Source organism: Pyxicephalus adspersus, chromosome 6 (assembly GCF_032062135.1).
Source record: "Pyxicephalus adspersus chromosome 6, UCB_Pads_2.0, whole genome shotgun sequence".
NCBI classification, from domain to species: Eukaryota; Metazoa; Chordata; class Amphibia; order Anura; family Pyxicephalidae; genus Pyxicephalus; species Pyxicephalus adspersus.
The window spans coordinates 77,743,252-77,759,901 of NC_092863.1; the positions used below are offsets into that span (position 1 = coordinate 77,743,252).

Sequence of the window (16,650 nt, forward strand, 5' to 3'; positions counted from 1 at the left end):
ACATTTTATGAAGGACACAAATGCTAAGCATTTTAAAATGTTTATGGCTCTGATATTATTTCAAGGGTCATTACAGAAGTTCCTGAGAGTTATAAAATATTAGTAAACAGTCTTTTAATAAAATGATACGTTTTCTTTTGGTACTTTGCCTCCTTTCCTGCAGTCTGATTATAACACTTATAGTCTTGATATACAATACCTATCTATGTAGCCTGAGCAGCTACGAAAAACATTGAAGGCGTTTAAAAGGTATTAAAAAAAAAATTCTCTTGAAATAAAGACTTTGTGCCTTCCTTGGTTTTCCATCAACACACATTGCTACAAGAGCCTTAGCAAAGGTTTTTTTTCTCCATAAAAGCAAAGATGTCTATTAAACTAAGACTTCTACAATCATAAGACTGATGAAGTATGAAGGAATCCCAATGCCTGGAGAGAAATTCATCATAAAAAGGTCTGCATCGAGGTGGACATAATCTGTGCATGTATTATCATCACTGCCGGTCAGCATAGGATGCCAGACACATACAGATTAGAGTAAATGTACATCCAGTTTATCCAATCACGCTTTTAATATATTAGGATAAAACACTACAATATATGACCCCAAAAATGGTTTGAAGTCTACTCTGAAAAGATACAGAAAGAGTGATTTACTAAAGAAATTGAAAATCTTCAATTATTGAGTGAATATTTACTTCAATTATCTAATCATGTACAATTCTTGTTTACCTCCAAATATGTGAAAAGCAAATTCCTTTTTACCTTTTTCACCATTTCAACTCCCTGTTATTGGGTATTTATTATGAACAGGAATTTCCATGTAACTGAACTAAAAAGTCTCTCATTTTAATAATGAGGTAGGTCCTTTAATTATAAAATAACCTTGCCGGCCTGATTTTTTTATACACTTATCTGTCAAGGGTGCTCTCATTTTCTTCCTTCTTCTCTTCCTCATTTCAAATTTTAGCCATCTTTTTTGGCTTTAATTAGATAAATCAGGGGTGCAGGAACTCATTTAGTCCCTGAAACTGCGGGGGGATGCTGAGATTTTTGACAGCTGAGAAGAGCAATCAAGTATATTTTATTGCAAAAAGTTAATTGCATGTCTCTTTCTGCAATAAAACCTTGCTTGGTCGTGAATTTTGAAAGAAAACCTTGGTTTCACTTTATTGAGCATTTTTTGTGTGTAAACAAATGGGAGATATAGTCCTGGGGGGCTTCATCAATATGCTTGCTTCACAACAACTACATTTAAAGCCTATAAAAGTCAACATCAGAACAGCAAACCTTGCTAGTAAGTAATTTTGATTATTCCCAAGACTGCATTACTACCACCTTGTGTCTGACTTTTGTACTGAATGGATTTTCCAGTTATGCTCCACATTTTCTGAATTATTTCAGCCAACACAGTACGAGTTATTTTTCATTTTTGTAATTTGGTGGCTATGCTTCATATTAAAGGGAAATGCATCAAAAGGCTTGATAAAGTGTTGTGTTAATGCATGTTCCAAATTACTACTGCAGAATGATGCACAACACCAGTGAACACCATATGCCATGACCATGTGGTGACAAGTGTTTGATTCTTTTTTTATAGATTACAATTGAAAATACAACAGGCAAAGCTGCAAAGGTGTGAACTCAGCCTAATTGAAAGCTGAAGTCTAATTATTGATAATTACCTAGTACATAAAGCAATTTTCATTGCTGGTTACTTGCCTGAGCAGGTCTTTCGTTGGCATCTATTATATCATATGTGACATAAAGAATGTCAATGCTAGAAAGTGATTCTTAAGTTTTTTATGTCAAGGTTTTCATCTAGACAGTTGATCCGTTACCCCTAAATGGGGTGCTAAACACCTACTTGTATCTCAGGGATTTCCTGACAGTCTTGACAGTTGTTTTATCACTTTCCTTGCTGTTTGTTATCTAAAAGGAAAACAATGCTTACTTTGACAATGTTGTTAAAAAAGGTAAAATATGTTAGTATAGATCAGGTGTCAGCAAACTTTTTTGGCTACTAGGCCCATTTAGGAGGTCAAGAAGGCACACTAGGCCGGACTCTTTCTCGAGTCCCACGATGATGGCTCCGCGCCCCACCAGGAACACCTCTGAAAGGAAATCACTCCACACAATGCATACGGAGGAGAGGGAATGCCCCTGAAAAGAAAATCCCTCTCCTCCGCAATGCCGGTTCGACCAGGGGGGCAATTGGCCAGAACGGACTACTGGCTAGGCCGTATCTGGCCTAAAAGCCGGAGTTTGCAACCCCTGTTATAGATCAAGTCAGTTCTCAAATGGTATATGTATTTTTTTCCAGTGAGTATAAAGAAGATGAATTGAAGATCATAATTATATGAAACTTTTCAATAAATATTTTTAAATGTATTCATTAGAAAGAAAATACACACAGTTTAACCTCCCCAGGGGAAACCCCAAGTGTGACTCGGGGTAGAAAAAAGGTGCTGGAAGCAGTAAGTCGAGTCACACGAGTCACACGTAGGTAAACCTATGGAATACAATAGTAAATAAAGCACTTACCTGATCCGCCGGCGTCCTCCATTGTCCTTCGCGGCTTCTTTCTTCCTTTGGCCTGCGTTCCCTGCACCCGATGAGTCACCAGGAGTTCCCAGACGTTGCATTCGGGGCGGGGCGGGGAAATCAAATCTATTTTTATTGCATTCAATACAAAATAACAGGGGATTGATATGTGTAAAAGTGGTGGATTGTTTTTCATGAACATTTATTTTACAGTATAATATAATAGAGTATAATATTTATTTATTTTAAATTTTCTATTAATTTATTATTTACATGATTTTGTGTTTCAAACTTTATTATACTCATACTATTATATTATACTAAAAAAAAAATTTTCATGAAAAACAATGTACTGCTTTTAGACATATAAAACCGGACAGAAATGAACCGCTCAGGAGGTTAATTTAACAGACATCTGCCAAAGTATGCTTTCCTGGATCCAGGTGGAACCAGCAGCAGGTAGATATAGCAGAACATTTGTATCTTTTCTGACATGTTTCCTTTAAACAGTGACATACACATTTACAATCAAGTATTGCTGTTAACATGTGTCTACACCTGCAACTAAAATGTACTGCCAACTTCAAGGAACAAGTAGCTCCCAGCTATGTTAGTTGCTCTTTCATTTTTTTTAAAGGAAACTTAAAAATAGTGTGGGGCATAGGATGAGACTTCAACTACTTGCTCTGTAATTATCAAGAAAAAACAGAACTGATGATGTACTGAAGTGCACAACGTTCGCACAGCATTCACAGAGGCCAAATCAAACACTCCACCAACAAACACCAATATAATAGTGTAGATATGCCCAGAAACAAACATTACCTGAATTAGATGAGAGATCAAATTGTGCCTCAGCGTAATTTTACCTAACAATCTTTTTCAGATGAAGCTGTTCTAAGATTTACTGTATACATACATGCAAACCCAGAGCCACACAGTTCTCTTTGTAGCTTAAAAGTGCATAGAAACACTAGCAACTTTATTTTATACTTGTCATGTTACACATGCATGGTTTGCTTTTCATTATGTGTGTCCCTTCTCTCTTCCCCTAGTTTCTGCTTAGTCTCTTGTCTCTTCCCCTCTTCTTCATTCTGTCATTTACTCTCATCTCAGTTGCATGCTACTGTTAGCTACCACAGCATGATTTTTTGACCTATCCATCTGTTCATCGGTGTATGATCTGCACAGTTTGGAATAAACTTCTTCAAGATCTACAAGGTGTCCTTTGGATTGAGGCACTGACAGCTAATTCACCTAAGACTGCAGTTATAGCCATCTCATCACAACTGTAAGTTTTCAGAGATCACACTGTAAGTGCTTAGACTGGAGAGGCAGAACAATACTATATGATTACTGTGTAGCAGTGAGGCCTTAATGAGTCTATTGCTATTAAAATTCAGTATTGTAAAACATTTAGGAATTTGAAATGATGACCATACTTTTAAACACAAAGGGTCTGATTTATTAAAGCTTTCCAAGGCTGTAGAGAATACACTTTCATCAGTGAACCTGGGTGATCGGCAAACCTGGAATGAGTTTCTTAAAAGTCATTTGCCATTTGTTAGCAAAATTTTTCAATCCTGGATCAGATTCATTGCAGGTTTGCGGGATCACTGATGAATGTGTATCTTTCCAGCCTTGGAGAGCTTTAATAAATCAGGCCCAATGGGTTTGATTTGCTAAAGGTATGGAGCACATTTCCTTTGTAAAGTAAACATCCAATCAGCATAGTGAATGATAAAGTGATAAAACCGGTGAACATAAACTTTTTACCATTAACATTCACTTTGCTATGTAAACAACTGCAACACCTCCAGTGAATCAAGTGTTGTATGTATTATAACATATCTAGGATACCATTCAGTTTTGAATGTTTTTTTTATTAGAGGTCTGCCAAAGTCTGCTATCCTGGATCCCACACAGGTAAAAACAGCAACAGGTAGTTATAGCAGAACAATTGATTCTCTGAATCTCTGACATGTTATCTTTAAACAGTGATATACACGTTTACAATCAGAATAATTCAGTTTTAAATATAAATAAAAATAAATAAATATATATATATATATCTTACTGTACAATGCTGTAAACATTTGAATGCATTCTCAAACATAAATTCTAATTTATTCTTACCAATTTACAAAATGCTAAGTGAGCTCACAGAAGAAAAATCTAAATCAAATGGGTATTTGGTGTGACTACCCTCTTCCTCCAAACCAGTAACAATTCTTATAAGTACATGTACACGAAGTCAGGGTTTTTGTAGGTTTATAGCCAGGTTTAAGATTACCTAATTATACAAAATAGCTGCTAATTATCATCATTTTTATATGTTGGTTGTAAAACAGTCATTAGCTCAAACAAAAGTACTTGTGTAAAAGGCTTACCACTGGGTGAGGAACAGCCAAACTCTGCTACAAAGGTGAAGTTATGGAAGATTCAAGGTAGTTATGCTACATCAGCAAGGTCTTTCCCATGCAAATATTTCAAAACACACATGGGTTTTAAGATGTGCTGTTATGAAGAAGCAGAAAAAAGCAAACAAAAAAAATGCAACTCTGAGGACTGTAGACACAATGGTCGGCCAAGGAAACTTAGTGTCAGATGAAAGGGAACAATATTAGGTCAGAACTGGAAGAAACATGTGGGACCCAGGTACATCCATCTACTGTTTGGAGAAGTCTGGCCAGAAAACACCATCATGAAAGGATTGTGGACAAAAAGCTATGTGGAAACAATGGTCTCAACTATGCAGAAAAACATAGGAAACTAAGTGCAGAAAAATTGCATCAGATGCTCTACACTGAGGAGTCAAAATGTGAAATATCTGGCTGTAGCAGAAGGCAATTTTTTGATAAGGGTGTGGAAAGTAGTACAATAATATGTGTCTGCAAGCAATATAGAAACATGGTGGAGATTCCTAGAAAGTTTACAGCTACATTTCTGAAAATAAAGTTGGGGTTTTGATCAGAATCATTGGTGTCCTCAATGCTGAGAAATACAAGCAGACACTTATTCATCGTGCTATACATAAGAGAGGTGTGTGATTGCCCTAAATTTATTCCTGTGTCCTGATCTCGTCATCATCAAGGCATTGTTGGAAGGAGACAAAAGGATTTGAGGCGGTCTACATCCAGAGAAGATCTGTGGTTAGTTCTCTAAGATGTTTGGAACAACCTACCTGCCAAATTCCTTCAAAAACTGTGCAAGCGTTCCTAGCAGAATTGATGTGTTTTAAAGGCAAAGGCTGGTCACACCAAATATTGATTTGATTTAGATTTCTCTTCTGTTTATTCACTTTGTATTGTGAAAAAAAATATTATCATTTGTAGTTGTAGCATTCTTAGTTTTATAGCAATTTTTCACACCTGCCTAAATACTCTGCACAGTACTGCACATATACATTTTCTATGCTTGGTACAATATAAAATGGTTTTTAGACTTCAAAGCCTCAATTCTAATTGAGGTTGACAGCTACCGGTAGTATGCCAGAATTTATTGGACATGTAAATGAACACAGCACCACCTAGTGGGTAATTTAGGAATGACAAGTGATTTAGTTTACTTAGCATAATTTTCTTAGCCTAGTAAACATGAAGAAAATTCACCTTGGTAAAACTACCTAATCATGTGCAAGGAAAACATGCTTTGCACACAATTAAATGGTTGATATCTGCAGAATTCCGCCATTAACTAGGCTAAGTGAGTTATCCCTTGCAGAATGATAATTAAATTTGCTAACATGCAGGCCTAAACTTCCTTAGTAAATTGACCCCAATGTATTTCCCAACTTGATTTACAGAAAAAAAACAGGTTTTTTGTTTTGGGGCATGCTTGCAAAAAATCATTCCCCTTCCCACTCATCCCAAACGCCCTCATGAAATCATACTATCAGATAATCCTACGCTGCTCCATGTCTACTAATGCCTTTCAAGTATATTAAAGTACATTTGGCCATCTCTAGTTAAGTTTAAAATACATTTGAATTGTTTATAAATACACCCCAATTTTATTGATATTTAGAGCAGTCATATTTTTAAACTGCCTAGTTTATTTGTACTATTGCTAAGCAGGGATTAATCTTATAATGAAAATAGAAATTGTAGAGGAAAGGACCAGGGAAAGAAAAATATATGTAGATCAGGGGTGCCCACGCTTTTCTAGCTTACAAGCTACTTTTAAAATGACGAAGTCAAAATGATCCACCAACAATAAAATGTTGGACTTAATAACTCCTGTGTGCAGTAAAGTTTATTTTGAAAGGCAGGGCTCCGTGATCTACTCCCATTGCCTTTTCAATCTACCAGTGGATTGCAATACACCTGTTGGGCACCCCTGATGTAGATTAAACTTGATTTAGTGTATTTAGAAATATAGTTATCCTTCAACAAAAGTAGAAATGCAAAACTTTCATCATAAATTACTGAAAATGAGGTATTATGCACCTGATTTTTCGCCAGAGACACTTTTGTTGGGCAGCTATTTATTTTGAAACACATTACAACACGAAGGCTATTTGTAAGTTTGTACTGTATATGTGCATTAGGTTGAAACTAGAAAAAAATTGCAAATCACCACAAGGCATCTTTTAAAGGGTACTGCCATAACATTCTCTTTTTTAAAATTATAGCAAGTATTATCAGAACCTACCTTTTCTTGCTTTTGAAGCTGTTTAGTTTTGCTGCCTACAAGAAATGATGACACATTTTTACATTTGACATTAACCTAAAATTAGTTTCTGTATGTATGTTTTATGGTATGTTACTACAGCACACTATGGAACTTTGTGTGGTTCACTGCAACATTCAGAGTGACAATTGATCTGTGCCCCAGTGTACTATAACAAAAAAAAGTCTTGTTGTGCTGTGCATTGAGAGCCAATTCCTAATGGATGAGCTGCCTTGGTGCAACACATGAATGCAGCACAGAAGAAATACAGAAAGTAAAATTGAGTATGCTGTTGGAATTCTTTAGGGTGAAAAGCCTAAAACTTAGTTCCGGTGTACACTGTGAGATTGCTGAATGGCTCAATGGCTCAAAAAGTTTGATATGGCCAAAGGACGATCTAAAAAGGTAACAATGCAGTTACAACAAATAACTACATTATAAAATAGAGACCTGGAGGCTGGAAATAGCTGACTGGTATCTTGCTGTTTGCACTATAGAGATTTTCTAAAGCAGTAGAGATGCAGAGCATTGAGTGCTACCTGATCTGGTTCCTGTAATATGCATTTTGCTTTTCTTGTTGACTGAGACAGTACAAGTAGATGCTTCAGAATGTGAACACTGTTTTGACTTTCTGTTGTGTGCAGTCTTCATGTCAGTGCATTCTCCAGAAATGAAATCATTTACATTTAGGTTCTGCATAGTTTGGGTTTTGTACAGTTTGCGTTTGGGTTCTGTACAGTTCCTGCAACGTTTAAACACAGCATTTAACATAAATAACAAAAAAAAAAAGAAATATAAACAAAAAGGTATGTCCTCTACTATACTCTAGCTTTCTGCACAATATGCACCTGAAAATGACAATCTTTGTGACATAACTTAACAACAGCAACTAATAAAGAGCTAATATGGTTTCTAAATGAATCTTTCATTTTTTAGATATATACAGACTTGCCAAACAGCAGAGTCAAGCTATAGTACCATGTTCCTGTATTTATAGAGATTAACTGGGGTAAGTGAACCTTATCATTCTAAAACAGGGAGTATGTTACTTGCTGAATCTCCAAAAATTTTTTAAAAGAAAAGAGAAAAACAGAAAACAAACACAGACATCACATGGTTAAATGCAACATATTAAATTTGGCTTGGACACCAGCCTCTGACTAGACAATAGCAAAGCATTAAAAGACAAATAAGGTCATCTCTTCCCTCTCCTCTTCTGTCAGTTTCTTCTCTGTCTCAATACATTTATTGATTTTCAGGCAAGAACGTGTACAATATATACAAGGTATAAAACATCAGAAGGGTTTGTCACAAACAAAGAAAACGACTTTGAATGTGTAGTATTTTGAAGGATAAAAGTTGTGTTGTTTGTTCAAAACATGAGACAAGACTGGAGCACTTGATGCATATTTATATATATGGGGGTGGGGGGTGTGAAATCCGTTCATTAATGGCTACACAGTTTTATATCGTGTTGGCTAGGTAAGGCCCTGACACGGTATCTAGTACCTACTGGTTTTATTCCCCACCATTAGAGAATGCTGTAGAATAATGCCACATACGAAAAGTAGAACTGTAGAAAACAAGAAAAGAGAGTAAAAGTAATTAGCAATACAGACATAAGAAGGTAAAGGGAAAAGGTGCGGGGACTGCTCACCTAAAATTACTTCTTATGATCAGGGAATTGATGATACAGCTCCTGGTTGAATGAACATCCTCCAGGAAGAGTGATTCCATAACTGTTGCCAGGGGTTGTATTATTATCTGTATTACACTAAATGTATTGTACAGGTAGTCCCCGGGGCTACATACGAGATAGGGACTGTAGGTTTGTTCTTAAGTTGAATTTGTATGTAAGTCGGAATGTGTACATTATTTTAATATATGCAATTCGGACAGATGTTTGTCTCAACATGATACTACACAGTGTGGTGTCAGTTACTGTATAAAATCCTCACTGTGAGCTAATCACAAACAAAAACATCTTTATGGAGCCTAAACATTCTTTAACTTCTGGAGCAAGCTGTGCTTTGATATGCAAAAATAAACAACTGCAGAGTTTGTCTCGAGTCATCCGTATGTCAGATGTGCTTAACCCGGGGACTACCTGTACAATGTATTACATATTTATAATGAATATATAAGTGTATTTGAGGCCAACTTGAGCCCAAATTTTAGTTCTAGTTATAGACAGAATGGCACAAGGGTTAAAACCTTTGTCAACATGTTATTGCTGTGCGCATATTGAAGAAATAATAAAGAGAGTGTAAGGCAGAAATCCTATTACCTTATACTTAACATTTTTTAGACAGGCCATTAGACAAGCGGTCAAGGAAGAGGTCAGAGGTAACTATGAAGAAGCTGCAGAGATCCATAGAATGGAAGAAACCAACTCTAGAACAACTACAATATAATTAGGCATAGCCTGTGGAGGGTTTAGCTTGGGTTAGCAACATACATTATATTTTGGTTGAGGCCCCGTTTACATTGAGGCATATCTAGTATAGTTAAATGCTTTACAGGCAAGTCTTCTCACAAAAGAATACAAGCCACAATTTTGGTTTCACCGGGCAGCTGAGTTGAAGACATTTTTTTCCCTTAATTTTTTATTAGGTCCACTTAGAAATATCGCATCATATGTGAGGAAAATGAATCAAACAAATCAAATACCCAAGAGTTTTGCTAGCACAAGAATGGGTATATAAAGTTACCTTCATTTTTAATATTCTCTTTGCAAAGCAAACACACACTTTTTCATACATTGTTAGTAAAATGACCCTGACTTTTTTAGTAAATCAATCCCACTGTGTGTACCACATAAATACTGTATGTCTATTTTACCCAGATATACAGTATATTGTCAACATTTACCTGTTATCAGCAGAATCATGCTTTGTCATGGGTAATAAAATAGTATTTTTCTCAGATATTTTAGATTCACGACTAAAACTCTCTTCTGCTTTCTGTGTCACTTTCTTTCCTTGTGAAGAACTATTTATTCCCTTTTTTTGAGAATTCTTGCCAGCATTTTGACAGGCTGTGGGTATGCCAGTTCTTTTTACGGGCGTCAAACCCTGGAGAAAAAAAAAATCAAAGGAAGGAAGGCTTTAATAATACATAAAATAAAGTTTGCTTAGATTCAACAAATACAATAAAACATTCAGCTGTCTTTGTGCAATGGACCAGATTTACCAGTGTGAGCCCATCACTAAACTTAAATAAGCAAAATCTGCGCTCATTGAATGTATTTATTGTCCATGCTTTATGCACACATTTACACACATATTATATGATATATAAGACAAATTCAGGGTAGTTTGCTATGGAATGCACACTTCAGCACTAAAATGTTCACCAATAAAGCTTTAGCATGCCTAAAATAAAAATCTTTTTTTTATCCATTTCACCTGATTTACTAAAATAATTTTGCTCCAGATAGATCATATGCACTATATGAAAGTTTAGAAATATTTTAGTAGGCACGAGGTAAAATGATTGGTAAACTTTGCTGGTTTTACACATTTGAATATATTTACTATTTGTCCAACCTGAGAAATGCATGGAAAATTAAGATTTTATTAATATTCTCTTCTTGTTTTACTTGTTTAAAGAATTTAAAGTAGTTATTAAAGATTTACTTCAACTATCCACTATTTCATTTTACTTATTTAACCTCCCTAGTGGTTCATTTCTTTACGGTTTTAAATGTCTAAAAGCGGTATTGTATTTCATGAAAATTTGTTTTACAGTATAATTTAATAGTATGAGTATAATAAAGTTTGAAACACAAAATCATTAAAAAAAATAAATTGAATTAATTAAAAAATCTATATATTTAAAAAAAAAAAATATTTTTTTTAAATTAAAAAAAATATATTTTTTTTATATTAAAAAAAAAATACATATTAAACTCATACTATTATATATACTGTAAAATAAATGTTCTTGAAAACAATGTACTGCTTTTACACATAAAAATCCAATGTATTGCATTCAGTACAATTACAATTGTGTTGAATGCAATACAAATGGATTATGAATTTCCCGCCCCGCCCGGCCGGCACGTACACACACACCAATGGCACCGGGAAGTCCCCCAGTGACTCATCGGATGCAGAAGAATGAGGAAGAAAAAAGACGAAGATTGCGGCGCTGGACGGCGCGGGACCCCGGCGGATCAGGTAAGCGCTGTATTTAATAACCTTCCCTAGGTGTTCCAACCTCGAGTGTGACTCGGGGGTTACCACTTTTAGCTACTTTTTTCTAACCCAAGTTACACTCGGGGTTACCGCTGGGGAGGTTAATCTTCACATGGTTAGCTACAGTATTTTAAGGAGAACACAGCTACAGCTTCAAGCTTCTGATTTTCAACTACTTTTAGAAAATCGGCCTTAAGCTAGTCATATATGCAATATTTTTTTGTCATAATTAATGTTGATTTCATAAATCAGATCAATTATCAAAAAAGTAGATAGTACATTTGACCTTAAAGTGGACCTAAACCCAGTTTATACTCACCTGTACCTGTTCCGTCATGGATGCTGCCAGCCTCTTCTTTCTTTTCTTCCTCTTTCCAATCTTCAGTCATCTTCAGCCATTTAAATTGGCCGAGCCAGGATAAAAGTCTGCCTGTGCGGAAATTCATTCAGTCCCAGCAGCTGCAAGCTGTGATGTGCATGCACAGCTCAGCAATTTTGACAATTGAAGGGAGCAATCAGGCAGTTAGGAACACTCTGTGCATAAGGGACATTACCTGACCCTTTCTGCAATAAAGCCCTGTCCAATCGAACATTTCTAGTAGAAACACCTTATTCCATTTACAATTGCTAGTGCCAAGTATTTTTTAATTTTTTTTACCATATCAAAGTAACTTAGTTTTCTAAAATTTGAAATAAAAATCTGCAGAAGGTTTTTAAAATACAGGAAAATGACATTTTGGGAATGCAAATTCCCAAAATACCAGTTATGATAGACAAGAAATATTAACATTTGAGAATATTTAAAGCAGACAAAAACAGAAATAAAACAAGAGTATATTTTTAAACCAATAAACGTATAACTAGAGAATATTGATACATATAATAGTGTACCACTTATTTTCTGGTTAGAAGTAGGAAACTAGAATGGAAATAAAGTACAGAAAAAATGAAAAAAGAAGAAGAATGAGCTATTACCAAATTTTTACATAAAATAAATAGACAAACAAACAAAGCATAAGAACAAGAAAGTTAACGGAGCAATTATTATTAGTTCCCACAAAACACACTGGAACATTTTACCTCTGGTGTTGCAGAAGGCTGCTCATTTTCAGATTTAGTCATTAAAGCTATAAAATGCAAAATAATGTTATTAAGTGTTTGCAATGCAAAGCATCACTTTAATGAAGTGTTTAAATATGGGTTCCTCCAGAAAACCACCCGATCCAGCAGCCGCGTCCAGCGGTTTCCATCCCCTGATGACAATGTCATCAGGCTGCGACGGAAATACGCTGGCTGCAAAAGCTAGAAAGATGGCAGGGGTACGCCGGAGTTACAAGCCGTAACCTCGGCGCCAAATACAAAAGTACACAATACAAAAAAGAAAAACCCACTTACCTTGTTCCGTTGTCGTCGCCCGGCGTCCCGCTGGACCCCGCAGCTCCTCTGGACACATCTCCTTTCTTCAGCCGCGGGTTTCACGGTGACGTCGGTGTGAGCGGGAGGAGCGGCGGGAAATTCAAATAATTCTGTATTGGATTCAAAACAATACAGTCCAACACAAAGAAATCTTTGTATAATATATATGATTATGTTATAAATATATTAAACATGCTACTGTACAGTTATATTACATGTTTAACAATTTTTTTACCAGATTTTTGGGGTTTTTTTATTTAAAATTTTTATTAAATTGATTAAATGTATTAAATATTGGACATATTTTGGTGAATTATGCCTAAAAATTATAGTCCTACAATGTAAAAACAATTTCCATGCAAAAAAATGTAACGCTTTTTGCATGGAAATACAAAGAGAATTAGAACGCTGGGGGGGGGGGCACTTTTTCCGGACAGAATCATACCACCAGGGAGGTTAAAGAGAATTTAGTGGTTAGGTACGGTAAGTAGTATACCTACCTAACCACTAAATTCTCACTATGGTATTTGCTTACTGTATTATGGCTGTAATGGCCTTTTATGCAATTTTATTGGTATTTATTTTGAATATTGAAACTTGCCAGTAGCTGCAGCATTTCCACCATCGGCTTATACACGAATCAATCAATTTTTCCTGTTTTCCAAGGTAAAAATAGGTTTATACTCGGATCAACTTATACTCAAGTATATACGGTAGTTAGGTTTTATATTAAGTATTATTAAACAATGCAGAAAAGCATGGGTAGGAATGTTGTGTTTAAACATGGGAACCTGTTTTTCTTTGTACCAGCCATCTGGATCACCTAGGGTGATGCCTAATCAGTAGTTATCAAAGAACCTCAACCACGGAACAATAAACAAAAAGATAATGAAACAGATGCCAGATAAAAAAGGTTTAGTTCCCATAACAAAACTGGTAACCAGTAGGGCCTTCAAGGAGTAATACATCTATCACGCCTGAGTCAGCAGAAGATGGATGCATACCTTGATAGGTGGGTTGGGGTAATGATCTAGCTGGACCTTTTGTTGCCCCTTAAACTTAGATGACCAGACATTTCGGCTCCAGCTTCCCATATTAAATTAAGCTGGGAGTTCCATTCAATTCCTGAAGTTACATTAACCAATCCTAATCTGGGGGGGGGTGCATCAACCAATAGTCATCTTATAGATCACACCCAGCAACCAATCCAAGAGTCCCAATGATATCTAATGAGAATTAACTCTATAAGACTGGTAGCCAGAACTCAATTGCCAGGTAGCCAGCCAGAGCCAGCCAGAAGCCAGCGGAAGTCAACCAGCTAGAGCCAAAGAAAGACTGTGAGTATAAGTAAGCAAGAAATAGTTAGCCATGCAAGAAACATGGAATCAAGGGAAAAGTTAGCAAGTCACATTTCTTAGGGAATCAGGCTCCTGGGGTACCCATTCACATCTTAACAGGTAGCTAGCTATAAGATATTCCTAAATGCATACCTACATTGTCTTATATATGTCTATGTTATTGGTATGTTGTTATGCTGTTTTGTAATTGCTGTATTATGTACTAACCATTATTAGATTACCAAAGTTTACCTACTAACAAAATTAATTTAATTCACTGTATATTTTGTTGATTGAAGTTCCCATACCTATATCAACCAATAGTGCTGTGCATTTTATGTTTCAACTTGTTCCTTAGTTAAACTGTTTGAATGACTAGCTATTATTTGTGCATGAACCTTCATTTATTGAATATATATGTGCATTGATAGGACGCATTTTTTATTGAGTTAGATCTTACACTTGTTTTTTATATCAATAGTCAGCCATCATATGTACATCCCATCTACCCTGATACCGTCCTTCCATGACCTTCAGATCTTGGTGGAATCATTCACCTTGCTCATCACTGACTGCACCAAGGTTTTACGGGAAGTTAGAAAGATGGTTATGCAAAAAATGCACCTTGATGCGCACTGGGATTTCATCTGAATAAGCCACTGGGCGTATAGCCAATGGTAGACTAGGATATTGTCTGGTACATTTATTTTTCTTGTTATATCCTGAAGTTTTCACTATACAAAAGCAACAGTAACTGAAACGATCTCCTGGCTCTTGCCAAACCATAGGTATAACCAAATGGCATCTTATCAACTGCTCCCTTTGTCCACATCCGTAAACCCTCAACACACTGTTTGCACCCCTTATGAGGGGCCCAAGACTTATCTTGATCACCAAATTTAGCTTTGAAATATGCCAAATAGGCTTGCTCTACAAATGTGCTGATGTTCACCCTTTGACTGGGAATGGTGAAACTGCCACAGACGGATTAACGTCTTATATATTAAGGAAACCGAATGGGGAGATTGGTCACGCATGGAGAGACAGGACCACTATGGCTTGCACGGATGTGGTGTGAGCCCTGAGAAGGGCCAAGGCACAGAGTCTAAGCAGTAACCAGGTCTTCTCCAGAGCCTTTGATGGTAAGGACGTTGCGCCAGTGGTTACTGCCAGATTGCAGTCCTTGGGCACACCAAGGTGGGCAAAACACGGTACCAAATCACAAAGCAGAAAGATAGTCGAGGAAGTCCGGGGTGGAGGCAGGCAGCAAGCAAGAGAGGTCTGGTCACACGCCAGGGGTCAATTGCCAGGGATCCAGGAGCAAGACACCAGTGACACAAGGGCCACTGCGGGCACAGGGAACACAGAAGACACTGGAAGCAACAGGAGACACAGGTGACGCTGGGAACCAACAGACTGTACAACGAGGGGTTAACACAGGAGTTGGACAGAGTAAACACTGAATTAAGCACCAGGTGAACAGGAACTAGCTCAACAGAACTTGGAGCTCAGCACAATGGAGACATGTTGCACGAACGCTGAGTGCTGTGTCTGAGCTAGCTAAATAGCCAGGGATGTTTAAAAGGCTTTTTCCTGATTGGCCAGCGAGTTGGACAAAGCTTATAGATCTTAGGAATGAAGGCACACCCAGAGTCAGAACTGTGCAGGAGAGAGATGCCTGTGCTTTAAAGGGGAAGAGGTGTGACATCCTTTGCACGGAACAGACTCTCCATTGCGGACTGTGAATAGAATGTGAGAGGGACAATACAAAATGGCGCAGCTGGTTTTATTGCCAGTTGTGGATTGGCAACAGCTACTCAGGGGAGACTATCAGTGAGAGAGAGTAAGTAGTATCCTGCTGGGCCACATGATAAAGAAGCATAGGTGTTTCATTTGGTCCCCAAAAAAAACAAATATGGTGGCCAGGAGGAAAATATGAGTGTCCACTGATGGGAAGTAGAGGGGAATTATAGCTCCAACCCAGTTGTTTATGGATAAAATCCCACCATCTTAATCTTAATTGTGTTATTGAAGATGTATCCAGGCCCAGGTCCCTATACTACTTTGGTATCCAAATTATTGTAGTTATATTGGTATGGCTGAGATCTGATAACAACCTGACCCATCTCCTATAGTAATGTTTAATGTCCAGAAGGCCCAAGCCACCCTCTGCTTTAGGTCGCTGCAAGGTTCTTAGGGATACCCTGGGTCTTGAGTGGTACCACACAAAAGATGTTGCCAGACTGTTCAGGCATTTACAGTAGAAAAATGGGATCTGAATAGGGAACATTTGAAAAATATATAAAGTTCTGGGAAGGACATTGATTTTTAAACATTTACCCCCCATACCCAAGAGAGGCATAGCTGATTTCATGACTGAATGTCCTTCTTAAGAGCGTTCAGGATTGGCACATGGTTAGCTTGGTACAGACCAGCTAATGATGGGGTTACATCTATTTCCAAGTACTTAGGGACTCTTCCTATTT

At 36.9% G+C, this 16,650-nt stretch overlaps 1 protein-coding gene across 1 annotated transcript in view; it reads right to left on the reverse strand.

The window, feature by feature from the left end:
* The window catches only part of ANKRD31 (ankyrin repeat domain 31), a 27,279-nt gene extending 20,063 nt beyond the window's left edge, over window positions 1-7,216 (reverse strand). The window contains exons 1-2 of the mRNA XM_072413797.1: window positions 7,195-7,216; window positions 1,865-1,929 (exon numbers count right to left, since the gene is read on the reverse strand). The gene's annotated coding sequence lies outside the window, so the exon portion shown is untranslated. The remainder of the gene's footprint in view (window positions 1-1,864; window positions 1,930-7,194) is intronic.
* Window positions 7,217-16,650: the final 9,434 nt, after the last annotated feature.